Here is a 16851-nt window from a genome sequence, read left to right on the forward strand (position 1 = left end):
AGATGTATTATTTTGCAAATGGGCATAGATGTCTGCAAATGGACAGATGGAGAGAATTACACACACACACACACACACACACACACACACACACACACACCAAACCCAAATTATATTTTTAGATTAAAAGTTCTCAGTTCTTTCTCAGAAACCCTTATATAAACAAGTAAACTTTTTTCCCTCTTTATACATAAAAACTTGGGAAGTTTGCTAAAATTCACCAGGAATTCTTCGGTGTAGAGTCCTAGCCAGCTAAGAAGAATTTTTTATGATCATCTGGAAAGGATTCTTTTTCAAAAATTGAGTGTTTTTTTCACAGTGAGCTATTACTAAGTGACTCTATCATTTATATACTAATGTGGAACACTTTTGAGAGTTAGAGGAGGTGCTAAAACAAGGTATTAAATTGTTCTACACCAGGTTTGCCACGGACAAACTGGAACATAGAGTCACGCTAGTAATAATAGCTATTACCTATTATTTGTCATCTCATGCAAATTGTCCACCACCTTCAAACTAACAGAGACCCATCATCGTATTGCTCAGAGACGGTTCACAGGTGTCCTGTTCTGCACAGCAACCAGCTGCCTTGGCTCCTAGTCTTCTCAAGAACGTGTATATGGCAAACGGCTCTGGAGCTAAACATCCAGAGCAAAAATCAAAGCTGGCTTATAGAAGATCTCATTGGCTCCCATCATGAAAGAGTTGAGTTTTCTCAACTGCAGATTCCTCAGCTGTGAGGCAAACCCACACAGTGTGCATCAGGCCCCAGGCCGTGGCAATCACCTTCAGAGGACCAGGCATGTCAGAGGGAACTGGCCCAGATAGGAAGTGGGTGCTGCCTGCTGTGCCACAAGGACTACTACAGTCCTTTTAAGCAACTCTGGACACATTATTGCACTTCCCTTTGGTCTTCCATTTCCCCATCTAGAAAGTGGTCAGGGAAGAAAGTGGCCTTTTAAGGTCTTCCTGAGTCTAAACTCTTTGGATGTGACTCAGTCTGTCCTATAACTCTGTCCCTCATTGCCATCACGTTGTTTATTTATGTGCGGCTGCATGTGGGAACTTACAAATCACGGAAGCTCCTTAGGGATGATCTATTCTAGATATTTCTGTCACTATACTCTGATAAATCCCAGTATTCTTCCAAAAAGATTTGGGGATTCTAAAATGCTTGATTATTTTAATTTTCATTGAAATTTTCTCTAGTTTTTCAATTTAACTCCATTGTGCACAGACCCAACTCTGCACACTCAACTGTTGAAAGTCAAATACTAACACACAGAACATATAATGTTTGTCCTTCTCCGATTGACTTACTTCACTCAGCATAATACCCTCCAGTTCCATCCACGTTGAAGCAAATGGTGGGTATTTGTCATTTCTAATAGCTGAGTAATATTCCATTGTATACATAAACTACATCTTCTTTATATCAGAAAGGGAGACAGAACGTAAAGACTGCGAACTCTGGGAAACGAACTAGGGGTGGTAGAAAGGGAGGAGGGCGGGGGGTGGGAGTGAATGGGTGACAGGCACTGGGGGTTATTCTGTATGTTAGTAAATTGAACACCAATAAAAATAAATTAAAAAGAAAAAAGGGATCCTGTAAAAAAAAAAAACAAAAAAAAAAAAACAAATACTAACACACAGAAGACCAACAATGAACTAACATATCCTGGTTGACCTTACAAAATGCAAATACCATATGATCCAATCTCTAAAATAAACTTAAGATGTGAAACATTTCTTTGGGCTCTTCTCTATGTGGGGAGTTAAAAACAACCACTTTGAAAGGCTGATTTTATTGGACATAAGAAACACTGATGTGTTGCAGGAATATTAGTTCTAATGAAAAGGAGTATCATGAAAAAAAAAAAGAAAAGGAGCATCATGAATTGGGGTAAAGGAGAAAAGAATGTAGAGGCAGGAAGCTAATCATCTATGTTTGAAGCTATTATAATTTAGTTCAAGCTGTTTAATTTTTTTTCCCTTCTGAGTTGAAGATCCCATTTTGTTTCCTTTGAAGTCATGTAGTTGAATCCTGCAATAATTTGGAGCATGGGTTTACTAGAGTGGTTTTTGTTCCCATTGGACAATTGGTATTAAAGGTGTCCTTGAACAAAAGGATTTTTTTGGTCATTGTTCCTGCCTGGTACTGCTTCCACAAGGACGGGAACTTAGGGTAAGGAAGGAAATGCTGAAGGGATGAAAGACTTGAATGTGGGAGAAACCAGCCAGAATGGAAAAGAGTTAGGTATGAAAGGCAGTCCCAAAGAAGAATCACAAAATCCAAGGGTTGCTCCATGACCAGGAAAATTTAAATGTCACCCCTAGCATCTCAGTGTCTGGGGAAATCATGGCGACTTTGTTAGGAAGAGGACAGATGAACAAAGTAACCAGTATTGAAAGGAACGATTAGGAGCACAACTTTAGAGAGTCGGAGGTTGAAGGGACAGCAGGCCATTTGGTATAAACCTCCAACAAATAGACCAGAATTCAAAAGAGAAGCCTAGCTAGAGTGGTGGATTTGGTAGCCATCCGTGTCTGTAGATCACAGGCTTCAGATACCAGAAATTATCTGTTATTCTTGAATCCAGAAGTGCCAGTCATGCTGGCAATTTTCTGCCACTCTCTCCAATAAGAAGTCCATTCTGATTTCACCGTGACTCTGTGAATTGCCTCAAATCTCAGAGACTGCATTTTCCTTGTTGCAGGGTGTCAACCCCAAATCTACACTCTAAGTGTAAAAGTTTTAAAAACAGTGTTGTGTTGTGTATACGTAAACTGAGTAATTACATCTTCCTCTCCCTGAGCAATATAGAAGTGTGAAAAAAATAATAAATCATTTTCACCAATCAATGCAAGTAATTCAGGTTTACAAAGGCATAGTTGAATTCCTATAAAAGAAAAGGAGCCCTGACAATTTCTGTTTGATTGTGGGATGTATGGCATCATCAAAATGACAAGGTAAATGCTGAGGAACATTTTTCTGAATTTGGAAGAATTGACTGAGTATTCAGCAGAAGCTAAATGAAATGTCAAGGTAACGAAGATTTTGCACTTTAGCACACTCTGATGATTGGTGCGTAGCAAGATTTGATTGTGGCTTCATGGAAGTAGGCAACCAAGCTTTCAAAGACATTGCCTGTCCTAGAATAGTAGAATGAGCCTTCATTTTGCATTCAGGGTTTTTAAAAATATAGACATTTTTAAATTGTATGTTGCTTGGTGAATGTGTGTGTCTCGCTCATCACATTTCATCCCTTGAATCTATAGTTTTTGTTTCTTCATAAGTATAAAATTAGTCTAAGCTTTTCGCAGATGCTAATAAATAAGGAAGAGGGTTTCATTAAGTATTTACCATGTGCCTACGACAAAGTTGGACACTCTGGAGTTCAAGACGAAAGAAATTACAATCTACCGGGGAGGCAAGATTGGACATCCGTGAAATAATTATTCAGCATTTCATTCTGTGATAAGGAGGAAAAAGAAAGCTGAATGAGAAACAGCTGCTTAGTTGACACAAGTGTCTTGCTTTTGATTGGAAAAGGACCTCAGCTTGATCAACACCAGGCCTTTATTTTCAGGGCTTCCAGGAGACAGGGGTTGGTGGTGGTGGTAAATGGATGCTTACTCTCCTGGCAGAAGCAGAAAGACTGAGGGATTCAGGTGTTTTTTTTTGAAATGATTGAATTTCCGAACAAATAAGATTCTGGCAAGAGTAATTAAAATAAGCTGTTAACTAAAAGCTTTTGCTATTTGAACTGAAGGAGGCAAATCAAAGTGGCAAGCTTTCACTCCAAGCCTTGCCATGGCTCTGAAGTCCAGAATGGTAGCCTGAGACAACACTGCCTGGAAATTTCCTAGATGCCTGTAAGGGCTTGGGCTGAGTTCAACTTAGCCTGGAAAATAGGTCTATGTTTACGATAAATGCTTTTATTTTTAAATTTAACATTTAGACAGAAATTCTCTTAATTTTCCATTATTATAAAAATAAACACATCATTCCAATTAGTGGAGTAGACATCCTTTCAGCTGCTATCAAGCTCTAGTTAACAGCCAGACATCCGCTCACTGCGTCACCTTGGTTAAACCTCGCACAACAGTATTTTACCTCATTTTTACACACACACACACAGACACACACACACGAGAGAGAGACATGGAGAAGTTAAGTAACTTGTCCGAGACCCATCAGCTCGCAAGAGGTGAGGCTGGGCTTAGAACCCAAATGTGAGGATCCTAGAGTCATTTTGTCAACCCCCACCCTGTACTGCCGGCCTTGACCAGCAGCAACCTTCAGGTATTACACACGCATGCACGTGGGGTGAGCTATTTCCTTATTGCAAACAGGCCTTTATTCCCCCCAAGGTTTTTTTTTCTTTCTGTATTTACACATTACTATTACATTATTTTCCATAGCTTCATAGTAATACCCCAACAATGACATTTTAGTTATTATTGAAGGTAGCTTAGTCTATCTCTGCAATTTTCATTTTTTAATGTTACCCAATGCATTTTTTGCTCAGATATTTCTTCTTGGTCAGTAACTTATTACTTTTGTTAAACCAAAAGAAAAACCTATTAAATGAGGTTATTTCATATAAATGGTAAATCCCTTGTATTTAGAGGGAAAAAAATCATGTTTTTCAATAATTATAAGGACACGTAGCCAATCTTAAATATGGGCTCCCTCTGCATATTTTTTTTTTTTGACACAGTAAGGGTATCCTTTAAAAGCTTCCCCCAGCCACTGTAAATTCTCTTCCCTTCTGCTTTCGAACTCTGCTCTCTTGAGTGGGGCCAGGTCTGCAGGGGAGACCATGGACCATGCTTGCGAGGTCTGTTTGTGCCCAGAAGAACAGCAGGGCGGGGACAGCTGGGAATGCCAGCCAGGTGAAAGCTGAAAGGCCTTTGGCCACCTCCTGCACGGGTCTCCCCTTCAGCTGCCGCGTAATCACCCGCGGCTGATGCCGGCTAGCCAGAGCAGGACTCCTGAAAAGTTTCCGGTACTGCTTCTCCATAAAAACATGTTGAGAGGAAAACAGGTTGGTATGTCGAGTTCTGTTTCTGCATTTCCAGTAGTAAGTGCTGCTCCACAAGCTCAGAGGAAGCGGTCCCTACCCGTCCTGATTTTCCTCTCCAATTTTAATCCTGCAGGTATGACTTGTCTGGGAAATAAGAAAAATACCGATTATTTTCATTATTCCATGTATGCAAAGTGTGCATAGTCATTTCCATAGGTCATGTCAAATATTTGTTCCAAAGCGGTATTCCTTGCCTCCAAAAACAGTAGTTAGGTCTACCATTTATTGCATTAACTGATACATTTTAGGTATTGTATCTGGAACTTTTTTTAGTGCTTGGAACTTTATATCATTAATATTCATGACCACCCATAAAGTAGCTATCATTACCCACAATTATATAAGAACAATGTGGCTCAGAGAAGTTAAATGCCTCTCCTAAGTCATAAATCATAAGCGGCAAAAGCTGTTCCCCAAACCAAGGTTGCCTGACTCCTAACACTAACATTTTATCCTATCTCTGGGCTGCTTCTAAGGTACCTTTGAAAATACTGAAAATTAAACCATCAGTGTAAAAATAAAATCTTGAACCTGTTTAGTTTTTAATATGTATTTCATAAACATTTTAATGTACATTCTTTGATCTTAAATGAAAAAAAATTACAGTTCGCTGTAATTCTATCATTTAATTCTTTAAATATTCAGTATATTATTAACTTTTTGTGAGCGTTGCTGACCTTTCCCAGCACTGGTATTTATGTATACGATCCTGCTTTTGTATTGACTATGGATATTTCCTTCTTTATCCCGGCACAAATCTCTTTGCTGTCATGTTGTTAGCAGATATTTATTCTACTCTGCAAGCAATAATGCATAAAACTATGATCATAGATATTCATGTCCTTTCTCAAACCCCAACACATACTGATTTAACCATCACGTCATTCATAGATATTTATTTCACCATGACAAGAAGAGCAACATAAATAATTAATATTGATTTCCCCGATCTTACCTCTAACTCATATAGCTTTCGCCTGAACTGATTAATAGAGAAATACTTTACCTCTGAAGCTCTCTGACATTTAAATATTTTTACTTCTATCTCCTAGCTCACTAAATATTACTGGGGTACGCAAAAAAAGAACTGCTAAAAAAGCAGTCATTCAAACTAAGAACTTGAGAAATCATGTGTAACCAAAAAATTTCCTATAAAATTTTAGAAGGATAACATTAGAAACTTACATTCTCAGCATCAAATTTATATTTTTAATTTTAGTAAAAGAGGTGTAAACATAGCTTTTTAATAAAAACTTGAATATTTTTTGCATTTCCCAAATGCAATAACACCAATAATTATTAATCCATTAGTGTTTATGACTTGCTTTCAATTTACAAACACATTACTCTGATGTCCATTCACCTTCTCCTTTTGACCCCAGCCCTGCAACTTTGAGCCAGTTATTTAACCTTCCCAAGCTATTGTATTCTCATCTCTCATATATAAAATCCATGGACTAAATGTGTGTTATATAGCATATTTGTTTTTATACATAAATATATATATCAACACATATGTACTATAGGATATATATCAGTAAATAGATATTATGTGATACATTGTATTTTTATATATATAAATACACTCTCTAGCATATATGTAGTAGTCTCTCATAAATGTGAATTTCTTCCCTTTCTTTCATTTGCATATGTTAACCTCTGTATCACATACTGTGTACTTACCTGTTAAGTGCATTGCACTTATCAAGGCTTCTACTCAGGGTGGGACCAGGATGAGGCAAGTAAGTCACCTGCCTCATGCACAGAATTTAAGATAGTATACAAATAATCTGTAATCAACTACATAATATTTTAATATGGTTTTTTTAAGATTTTATTTATTCATGAGAGACGCATAGACACAGGCAGAGGGAGAAGAAGGATCCATGCAGGGAGCCCAACGTGAGACTCGATCCGGGGACTCCAAGACCACGCCCTGAGTCGAGGGCAGATGGCTCAACCACTGAGCCACCCAGGTGTCCCAAATGCCATGTTTTTTAAAGTCAGAATTCATCCAAAATTCAAGGGTGAGCAAAATATCCAAATATTAAATAAAGGCAGGACCAGTAGCACTGGTTTGTCCTTTAGCACAGGCTCTGATACAGCTCAGCCACATGCTGCTTTCATCAGAATCACCCAAGCCTGTCTCATAGCTCCCAACCTCTCCACTGAAACAAGACTCCCCATGCCTGTGTTCTTAGTCCTGGGCCTTAGGCAGGAGGTAGCTCACAGCCTCATTCTCTGTCCACTTTGGGGCTGAAAGGTTGAAACCTCAAACTTGGAGACAGAAATAAAGGCTAGAATGCTGAGGACTTGAGAAAGCAAGAATGGGAATGTGGAGAGTCCCAGAGATCTAGTGATGAGAGAGTTTCTGATCTAGATCTTGCCAAGCTCAGAGAGCCACAGACGACAGTCTCATTGCCAATTCTTCTTCAATTCCTTATCCAAGAATGAATGATTTCTGACCATGGCAGTAAACACATATTCGTGTTCCTATAACGTTTGGAGTGCAGGGCACAGGACAAATCTCTGTTCTTCTTAAGCCTATGACTTTACCAGAGTACTCCATAGTTCTTTTTCTTTCTACTGGACTTCAAAAAAAAAAAATGCCCCAATGATTAATAGGCCTCTAAGTACTCAGTAGACGTAGAGTTGATTTTAATAGTGCTTTTGAGAAATTATAGTGTTACAATCTCTTCCTATAATGTTTTCTTATCATTTCATATTGCAGCTATTTCCAGATATTTAAGTAGATCTCTACCAAAGCCAAATTGTAGATGAAGTTACAGTGCTAGATGTTACTTGGTTTTGGTTGATTCTTTCACTGAGACAAGACCTTTCTCTCTTTGGGGGGAAAGAATTATATTACCGATAGGCAACCCAGTAAGCAGAATAACAAGGCCGCTGTGCAGAATGAGTGGGTGATGGTTCTATCCCTCAGTTACCAAATTATTCACAAAACCTATCTGCAATTTGTGTTGCCATGTACGCAGCGTTTCAGGGGGACTAGGGGTTGGCAAGAAAAGACCATCTGAACCTACAGAAAGTTCTGAATTTAGTTAGCAAGTGTGTTGAAATTAATAGAAACACTGTGGCTCTGCACAGCAGGAGGAGAAAGGCAGCATATGGCTTTCCTCTTGCCCCTGGCTTCCCTGAGGGGCACACAGCTGCCAGAGACTCACTTCATCTGGGGGAGGCCCTGCTAGCATCAGAAGCATAGCCAAGTTCTTGCTATACCAGTCTTTCAGAATGTGGGCCATTCGGCACAGTCCAGGGGAACTTTGGCTAATAACCTATTTGCTTCTATTAAGGGAAAGCCTACCAACTTTAGACTCCACAGATTCTTCTACAAAGTCTCCAGGAAGCTCACATCTTCTTCTGGTACAGGAAGCAGAGTCAGGTTTCCCTTTATAGTATAGTGCCCTCTAAAATTCAGGTATCTCCAAAACCCATTTCCTAACAGAACACTTCTTTAGATTTAGTACTATTTTACTAGCTGGTTTCAGCATACAATTAGTCTGAAGATGACAACCACTTGACTTCTCTGAAATATATTTAGTTCTTACTATATGCAACGTTAAGTTCCTATTCCCATGAATGAGTTTAAGCCCAGGCCTACCAACTTCTAGAAGACTGTGCGCGTCTTTCCCATGCACCAGAGTCATCTGGATCGCTCATCAAATGCAGAATTTCTGGATGTCTCCCCAGATTTACTACTAAATCATAATCTCTGGGGTTAGGGCCTAGGAACTGTTATTTTTACAAACTCCCAGTTGACTCGTGTACGTTAACGCTTGGCCATCACCAATTTATATCCTGGTTGTATTGACTCCCTGAGGATTTGAAATTCTAAGAGGGAGAAGCCCTTAGGTAAACAGGCTGCCAGCACCTCAGTGACAACTGCTCATTGCCTCACTCAGAAAAACTCCATGGCTACTTGGCATCACTATGCTCTAGTCACTACGCCAACCTGAGCTCAGCCTGCCTACATCAGAGTGATCTGCTGTCAAGGCCACAGAGTCAAGGGAGGAGACTCCCTAAGTATTCATCTTTTAAGAAGTAGGCCAGCCTGTTCCCCTTGCCTTCTATCCTGAGTTTCATTAAAACACAGACTATTTATATCTGTGGAAACACGCATGTATGCCATCTGTTTCCTTTCAGATATCAAAGTTCTATAATGTTTTTCATTCAGCAACAAATATTTCACCCCTTCTTAAGTTTATTCATCGTTATCTCCCCTTCTATACCTGCTTTATCTGATCAGATTCAGTCTATATACTGATACATAAGCTTTTTTTTATGCTTATTTTTTTTCCTAATTTAGGTCGAAGGAATTTTGTATTTAAATATGTTTTGAGGGCATAGATTCCTTATTTCTTCCAAAATGCACTCCTTTGAAAATGTACAAATAATATATATTTGTATCTTTCCTATTTCTTAAGTTTACTTATTATTTAAATGCCTGCTATTATATATGATATTGGACAAGCTTAGAATGGATGATTTAACCAAAATAAACCATTTCGTTTGCTTCCATTAATACTATTGTGGTTATACAGGTTTGCGCATTTGGAAAACATGAGGAATATATGCTAGTGAAATTATTTTGCATGTCATAGCACAAAACAAGGAAAATCAACATTCTAGTATCATCAGTGAAAAAGAGATCATTGAGTAACTGGGGCAAAGACTGAAAATATTTCGATGAGTAATGATTATTTGGACATGGAAGGCCAGATATTAATTAAAACAATACGTGAGAACCTAAAGCTGCTGTAAAACAATTGTCGTATGTATATATACATAAAGAGACATATATTTCAGAAATATTTTACACCTGACCTAATTAAGTTGGGCCCAGGATGTGATATTCATTGCTTCTACTGCTTTCATGATTTTTTGTTGTTATTGTTGTTGTTGTTGTTGATCGATCCCATATCTCCTAAGGAGCGTCACGGGGCCATAAGAACACATTGCATTAGGATGCATAATTCATTAGCTTCAACAGCATAGGGCTCTGGGCTTGGGTTTCCTTCTTCGGGGTGCTCCTGAGGTACATCAGGACCCAGCTTCGCTAGCCGCAGTTTGAGACACAGAATTAGCATACTGCTTCTCCGAGAATGCCCTTGAATGTGCCTGAGTAGCTGTCCTGTGTGAGGCCTGAGCAGAACTGCTGAGAGCGGAGAGGAAGCAGATTCCAGGCACCATGCAGTCATCCTGTGTGGCTGGGTCTTGTTTGGTATCTGAGGACAGGGGCTCAGGCAGTGCCAGGATCACCGTTGACTGAATGACAACAGACAGAGCAGGTCAGTGCTGCACCTGGGGACTCCGCAGCTCCCCCAGGCTACAGCCCACCGATGCAGGATTCCAGAGCGGCCCCTGTGGTGCCAGGTAAGCATCCCACCCTCACCTCTACTAGTCAGAAGGTACTACTGAAAAATAATTGAGAAATCAAGGCCCCCCTTTGCTACTTGAAAATCTACATCATTTATCTTTTTATGAGAGGGCTGAAAAATGTGCATTTTCTGGAAGGTGTTAAAGATGGAAATAAATACATGGCTGGCTGGGATAAGTAAACTAAAGCTGTGGCCAGAGAAAAGGAAAACAAATCAACCTTCACATAGACCAACCAGGAGAGACTTAGCAATAAGACTTTTTATTAATCTCACATGCCAGGAAACAGTCACTTACCAAGATAGATAGAATACAATGTTTCCATTTGGCAAAACGCTTGGAGGTGGAGAAAATGCTAATCAATCAAGTGTGCCCATTAGTAAAATGAGGAGAAATAAGACACTATTGGCATATCACAATTTCATATAAACTTTCATTTATCTTTTGAGCAGCAGGATAAAATGACTGTCACTGCTTTTAATCACTTGAGAAGCAATTCTTTTCAGAGTTCTGAAAATATTGTATATTGTGGAATATACCTGCATGAGTCCAAGATTCAGGGTTCTGAAATGGAATAGTTTATTTGATTTGTATTAGCTCCAAGGAGCTTAAGGAATATCACTTTTGCTAACAGAAAACAGAAATAGATATGAAGGATATATTCCTAGGCCTCAAGTGCATTTTAAGACAGGAGGTCAAACTCAGCTTGTCCTTGGGCAATTAAGAAGCAGGAATAACAAAACTCCAAACCCTGGGTTGTTTTCATGTAACTCTATGGGTCTGTGATTTTGAGAAAAATCTTACGTTTAAAAAAAAAAGATGGATGATTAGCATAGAGAGTGGTATCATCAGTTTTCTCTGATGATGCTCCAAAAATGGATTCTCAAGAGCAGATCCTGTCAAGATCTTTTCATGTTGCTAGGAGAATTGTTACCATAGGAACAATGGTACTAGTAAGCATCACTTACCACACAACACGTTACCCGAAAAGTAATTTAATTAAAAAATCTTCAGAATTTTATAGTTATCTTTTGCAGCATTTGTGTGTGACTAGTATAACGTAAGCCCTCTTTTAGGCAATTTATGTATAAATTTGTCCACTAACAGATTTTATTGGCTTAAATCCTCACTTTGTTACACTGAAGTTTTATCTTTCTTCAACATGTAAGAAAAAAAAAAGCTTCATTATTCTCAGCTCAACTGTCATTTTTATTGAGGACATTGAGTTGCAGCAGTGGTGGGTGCTCGGTCCTGATGGGCTGCCATCATCAAAGAAGAAGACATTGGCATTGCTGCAGATTTAAGTCATGCTTCACCCGTAACCCAGTCATTTTATCTTGAGTATTATTTTGAAAACACAAAATCAGAACAAGTAGCCATCCTCCAATTACCTTAAGACACGTTCTTTTCTAATATTTCATTAAAAATCACTAACTCTGTTCAAATGGAAGAGAGCTCAGCTCAAGCTGTCCTCCTTTACTTCCACCTTCAAGATAATATTTAATAAGACTCCCTCACCCAAGATACTGAGTATAGGCCGATGGTTTCCTGTTCGTAGAATATGCTAGCTCAGGGTATAGATAGATCTCTCTAAAACCAAAAGCTTGAAGCCTGAATTCAGGACTTAAAATATCAACCTATTACCAAAAAACAAATTGGGAGAAGCATGCTCACATCATGGTTGTGAATTTTTGCAATGTTTGTGGATTCCCTGAAACACTGTAAGTAGGGAGTTATAGAGAGGTATTAGGGAAGATAAAGCACACCACACTTAACTACAACAGGCTTCTGCTAATGTAACATCCATCATCACTTCTTTGACCTCCAATTTCCTCCAAAATTAGCTCATTTTACTATAGATAAAGTTAGACTTCTCAATTTCTGTCAATACAGTGTGCTATCTATTACTGCAACTATGCAATATACTGTCAAAACACCAAAGTTATAACCCCTGAATTCCAAAAGCAGACGGGAAAGCAGAGTCAATAATGCCAGTCAATATGGATTGTGCATCCAGCAACTTAACATAAAATAGCATCTTCATGATTTAGAGAATAGAGCCACAAGCCTTAGGACACCAGTCTCTTCCCTGACATTCCTTAGCAAGACACTTCTTTTTCCCAACTGGGCAGAAGGGCATGGGTTAGTGCGCTCAGCCCACCCTGGGATGAGAAAAGAGGGCTGCTGACAGTCTGGGGAAGGATATTTCCAAGAGCACCCTGATCACAGGCATCCATAGTCCAGGTGGCATAATTCCCACTTAACAAGTGGCTGAGTTAGCACCCAGAAGCAATCCTTTCAACCAGACTCTTATACCCAGGTCAGTCATGACAACTGCTCACATAGCACTGGGAATACCAAAACACCTCTTCACACCCTGGCTCGGTTTGCTTTGAGAATCTTGTCTCCCAAGGAGTTAGCTGTGGGGTAAGCTTTCAATAAGCTTTCACTTTAAATGAGCAATAATTCTGTTTTACCTTTTCCAAGATGGAAATAGGCTGTATCTACCCATACCACCCAAATCAAAAACTTTCCATCCCACTTAGCTGTCAGCCTGAAGAAACTCTGTATTTTCATCATATCAGTGCTCTGCATCATATTCAGCACATGGTACTCTTAGCAATCAAGAGTCAGAGTCTGACTTTACCCTGAAAATTTACTCTCCCTATAGTCATCTTAGAAAGAGCTAGAAGTTGGTATTTGCAAGCCTCAAAGCCTTAGTTTCCACATACAGAAACTGAAGAGCATAACCTAACTCCATAAGTATCAGAGTATTCAGAAGGATTAAAATAAATAATACATATAATACATATACATATAATACTAAATAATACATATAAAGGTACATAGTATAGTATCTGGAATATACTCTTGAATGGATGATAGTCCCTGCACAACTGGTTAGAAGGAAATTGGACTAATATCCCTAATTGTGAATCAGTTTTATTTGGGTTATTTTTATAATTCACTCCTCTTCGTGACTATTATTCATTTATATTTAACTCTGAAATCTAAGATTACTTCAAATTATAGATTGCTGTTTTTCAAACTTGCCCTTGGGAAATGCCCATGGGACAGCAAATATATTGGTTTTTTTAAAAAATGACTGCTACATGAGGCAATGACAACATTTGTTCATAGTAATTCAAGAAGTGCAATGTAGAAAAAGAATAAAATCATAGAAACCTGAAAATGTTAAGAGCTTAAAAAGTCATCAATTCTGTTTGCCTACCCTTGAGGGTATAGTCCAGTCTTTGTTTCTAAATGTCCCAAATGATGAAACTGCTTCTATTCATTCCCCCTTGAAAAACTCTCCAATAATCAGTATATATTACTGTCGAAGACCTCTCCTAATAGACCAAATTTTATATTTCTACTCATTCCATTCTGTGATTTTTAGTTATGACCCAGAGTTTTCCCAAGCTTTGCGACTCTGCCTTTCAGACTCCCATATATCGGATGGCAAACCTACCTTTTTTTGGTTCATGATTTCCTAAAGATTTTCTCTCACTTTTCTGAGCAAAGAACCAATGCTTATTTACATCTTCTGTAATATAATTTTTACAATCCCTAGTGTTTATTAGTGTAAGGTTTTCTAGTTCCTATTTTTCATTAGATTGCCTCAAAATATAATTTAATTTCATCTTATTCCTTTCATTGTGTTGGTACCTCATTATTTTACCTATTTTTTTACGATTCCCAATCTTAATTATATCCTTTTAGATCCTCATAGATGTGTACAAAAGAAGGACTCCTGAACACAAATGTACACATACACTACACACTGTGTCAAAGCTCTTTTGGAATAGAAACCATGAGATGTAAGTCTTTCTGGTGCCTAAAATCACATAGCTGAGAATTCTGTACATAGTAGTTGCTTCATTAATATATTGAATTCTCTTCTCATATAGGAAGTTGAAATAAAAGTAATAACTTTCTTGAGGCTGGAAGGTATAATAGCAAATTTTACTAATTTAGAATGAAAACGTAAAGACTATTTTAGAAAAACTTCTTAAATCAGAAATTATCAATGAACAAGTGAGATTCAATGAACCTCAACTTTTAGGCTGCTGTATAAAAGCCAGCCACAAAATTATAAGCAATAAAATCACGAACATCCTCATGGAATCCCCAGAAGTTATTTTAATCCCATCTGAAAAAATATATATTTCTACAAGCCAGGCCACAGAGGTTTATTCTTTTATTGGTGCTTATTTCTCCATTTCAATTACCCTTTCTTTTTATCACTCTGTTTCCTACCTTCTTGTAATCATTTGTCATAATTACCCTTACATGTGTCCTGCACAATGTACCTCAGGGTCATTTTCATATTTCTTTGGCAAACCTCCCATGCCAACTTCCAGATGAATATTTTAGCCTTTTAAATATGCCTAGTTATTGATTTCTTCTATTAAATTACTTTGCATGGATTTCATTTCCCGCCCCTTTTTAAATATTTTATTTATTTATCCATGAGAGACACACAGAGAGAGGCAGAGACACAGGAAGAGGGAGAAGCAGGCTCCCTGCAAGGAGCCCGATGTGGGACTCGATCCAAGGTCCTGGAATCACAACCTGAGCCAAAGGCAGATGCTCAATCACTGAGCCACCCAGGTGCCCCGACTTCCAAGCATTGGATGCTCTGATAAGACCTTATACTTTTTCTTCATATAATCCATATCAAAGGTAATTATGCAGTCATCTGTTTGTTTACTGAGTCTTCTGCTAAATTGAAGGCTCCATGAAAGGAGTTTTGTTCACCTACTGTATCTCTATCTTAACTCACTACCATATGTCTGGCACAGGGCCTCATATTTAATAGTTAGATAGCAAATACTTATTGTACAAGGAAGAAATGAATAAAGGGATGGATACAATTTTATTCTGATCAATTTCTACTCCCTTAAGCAACAGATGAACTTACCTAGGTACATCTTTTTTATTTAGTACTCCTTGTATAGTTACGAATTACCTAAGAATATACTAAGTTACCTACGGTTTGTCTATGTATAAAAAAAGAGCTAGTGATATTTCCCATGAAAAGGGCCCTTAACAAAGAAACTGGTTGGAGAGAATCTATTGAATTTCTTGCTGAGTCATTTCTCACCATTGGAACTTTATTCTCCTAATAGAGAAGTACACACAGCAGGAAAATAGAAGCTGGACTGGGTTAAATTATCCTTCACAAAGGGGAAAAGGCTTGGCCTTGAGGAAAAATACAGACTTTTCCCCTTAACAATAATTAAACAACAGATCAACTAATTCAAGGATCAGTCATTTGAATTAAACACTGTTATAGCTTTGATGTCCAGAGGATGAAATATTGCTATGATTCTTTACGTTTTAAGTTTCATAGGAGATTTCTGTACTAAATAGGAAAGTTCCAGTCATAGTCCCTACGCATGTGTAGTGTTCACTATGCAACGTGATATGTCTTCCTGTGTTCTAATGATAAGCTCTACTCTGTATTTAACAAACTCTGTTCTCTTCTCAATAATTATTTCATTGATTTACTTACTAATTATTCACTCCAGACTTTACAGAACAATATTCAATCTAAAAAGTATCAAGACTCTATCTGCTCATTTCTATTCTTACCTCAAATGCTTTAGATGGTAACGAATTCACTTAGTATTATATAATATATGCTGCATGCCTAATAATATGTTACCCAATTTTCTCAAACTATGTAGCTTTGACTCATTCTCATTAAAAATCTGTTTTTCTAACTTTATTTGGAATGTTAACTTTTTAAAAAAATATATAGTTTGGTGTATCTTATTCTGTTATATATACATTTAAAAGATCATAATCTCACATTACTCATCAAAAATACGTTTATTTTTGTCTAATTCATTTAGAGCTTTTGAATAAAATAATACTGTTCACAGCAAGAACCATTTAGCCATACTGAAACTAAGTTACTTAAAAATTAGTAATAGATAACAGGTGCATGTGTTCACAGTATGCAAGGTGCCATCACCATTCTTAATGATTTTTATGTACTAAATTTGCTCCTCTCATAGCAAAAACACAATGGAGATTGGCATCATTATCAAGAGACCTATTTTGCAGATGAGTATAGAGAGGCACAAAGGTTTAAGTAACTTCCCCAACATCACAGAGCCAATGAATTAAACTCAAAACAGTTGGGCTCCAGAGCCCAAGCTTTAAACAATTATACTATCTACACAGCCTGTCTTTTTACATATTGTAGTTTAGGTCCAATGGAGAAAAGGAAAATGAAAATGCAAAAAAAAAAAAACCAAACAAACAAAAAGAAAACAACCACAACAAAACAAAAATTATTTCAGACCTCAAAGAGCTTTTAATAATGAAAGAATTTACAACCCGATACATTAACCAC

General features: G+C 37.8%; 1 protein-coding gene and 1 long non-coding RNA gene across 8 annotated transcripts in view; one reads left to right on the forward strand and one right to left on the reverse strand.

Moving 5' to 3' along the window:
- Nucleotides 1-16851, forward strand: part of SYT1 (synaptotagmin 1) — a 542097-nt gene that overhangs the window by 247440 nt on the left and 277806 nt on the right. Inside the window, exon 1 of one of the 4 annotated variants that reach the window (XM_072772878.1) lies at nucleotides 8551-8557. The exons of the other annotated variants lie outside the window; for them this stretch is intronic. The gene's annotated coding sequence lies outside the window, so the exon portion shown is untranslated. Of the gene's footprint in view, nucleotides 1-8550; nucleotides 8558-16851 lie in introns of those variants that run through there. 4 annotated transcript variants of the gene reach the window in all.
- Nucleotides 1-16851, reverse strand: part of LOC140602795 (uncharacterized) — a 311552-nt gene that overhangs the window by 7955 nt on the left and 286746 nt on the right. For 3 of the 4 annotated variants that reach the window (XR_012005704.1, XR_012005703.1, XR_012005708.1), the window contains one exon: nucleotides 1625-5174. The exons of the other annotated variant lie outside the window; for it this stretch is intronic. This is a non-coding gene — a long non-coding RNA (uncharacterized lncRNA). Of the gene's footprint in view, nucleotides 1-1624; nucleotides 5175-16851 lie in introns of those variants that run through there. 4 annotated transcript variants of the gene reach the window in all.

The sequence above is a fragment of the Canis lupus genome, chromosome 13 (assembly GCF_048164855.1).
Source record: "Canis lupus baileyi chromosome 13, mCanLup2.hap1, whole genome shotgun sequence".
Lineage (NCBI taxonomy): Eukaryota > Metazoa > Chordata > Mammalia > Carnivora > Canidae > Canis > Canis lupus.